Here is a 1481-nt window from a genome sequence, read left to right as displayed (position 1 = left end):
GCACTATTGTAAAGTGGTTGTTCCACTGGATATCATAAGGTGAATGCACCAATTTGTAAGTCGCTCTGGATAAGAGCGTCTGCTAAATGACTTAAATGTAAAATGTAAATGTAAGTAATTGGTAGCTTGCTAAACTATATTTTCAGAGTAGCTTCCCCAACACTAGTGACTGAGCAGTGAACACATATAAAACACTGCCTGTCCTGACAGCAGAGTTGGGGTCCATTCCATTTAAATTCAGGAAGTAAACTGAAATTCCAACTGAAACATTTTTACAGTTGAATTCCTGTTAAGTTCCTGAATTGGCATAATTGAAATGGCCACAACTCTGTTTGACAGAGCAACAAGGAGTTTTGGCGAAACCATAAAAAAAGTTAAAGAGAGGGAATAGAAGAAAGTTAATTAATGGTAGTATTTGCTTTACCAGAGAGAAGCAGAAGAGGTTCATATTTCAGATGCTGTGCCTCCCTCCTCCACCTCCGGCCACAGATAATGGAAAACAGTAGAGACACATACCACTATACGCAAATGATCATACACACAGTTTCTGAGCTCTGTAGGCTGTCTACAGCCCCACGGCTTACTACCAGTTTAAAATCCCTCCCATAATCCAATAGAAAACATTGAGCCATTACTGTCCAAGACAGCTCTCACAAACAGGCAGGTCTGCCCCGGACCAGGCAGGCCACCCATAATCACACTCTCAACAGGCAGGCACTGACTTAAGCTGGCTGGCTGCACAAAACAAACAAACAGCGTTAAAGCTCATGCTGCTTTTGTTATGGGGATTTTTTATTATTATTATTATTTAAATTAACGCTTAGGCTATTTTTGGGGGTTGGGATCTTCTGGTCAAACTTTAATAAGATAATAATAAGATATGTGATAAAGTGTTTAAATGGTTACTTTAAGCCCGACGTGAATAATATACTGCTTTCCCGGGAACAGGCCCAGATCCCCATCATTTGCATGAAGAGAAGGCGGAGAAAAAGGGGCCAGAGGTCGGGCTACCTTATTAAAATTCGTAGGCAATCGAATAAACCCCCACTTCCTTCCATTCTGCTAGCAAACGTGCAATTTTTGGAAAATAAAATGGATGACCTACGCGGAAGATTAAACTACCAACGGGACATTCAAAACTGTAATATCTTATGCTTCACGGAGTCGTAGCTGAACGACGACATTATCGACATACAGCTGGCTGGTTATACGCTGTACCGGCAGAATAGAACAGCGGTGTCTTTTAATACAAGGGGCGGCGGACTATGTATTTTTGTAAATAACTGCTGGTGCACGATATCTCAGGAAGTCTCGAGGTTTTGCTCGCCTGAGGTAGAGTATCTCATGATAAGCTGTATACCACACTATCTACCTTGAGAGATTTCATCTGTTTTTTTCGTAGCTGTCTACATACCACCACAGACTGATGCTGGCACCAAAAACGCACTGAAGGAGCTGTATTCCGCCTTAAGCAAACAGGA

General features: G+C 41.7%; 1 long non-coding RNA gene across 2 annotated transcripts in view; it reads right to left on the bottom strand.

The window, feature by feature from the left end:
• Positions 1-528, bottom strand: part of LOC111982106 (uncharacterized) — a 14865-nt gene extending 14337 nt beyond the window's left edge. For both annotated transcript variants that reach the window (XR_002879669.2, XR_011481741.1), the window contains exon 1: positions 425-528. This is a non-coding gene — a long non-coding RNA (uncharacterized lncRNA). The remainder of the gene's footprint in view (positions 1-424) is intronic.
• Positions 529-1481: the final 953 nt, after the last annotated feature.

Source organism: Salvelinus sp. IW2-2015, linkage group LG20 (assembly GCF_002910315.2).
Source record: "Salvelinus sp. IW2-2015 linkage group LG20, ASM291031v2, whole genome shotgun sequence".
NCBI lineage: Eukaryota > Metazoa > Chordata > Actinopteri > Salmoniformes > Salmonidae > Salvelinus > Salvelinus sp. IW2-2015.
The sequence above is the reverse complement of the archived record's forward strand: the minus strand, read 5'-3'. Positions and strand labels throughout refer to the sequence as shown.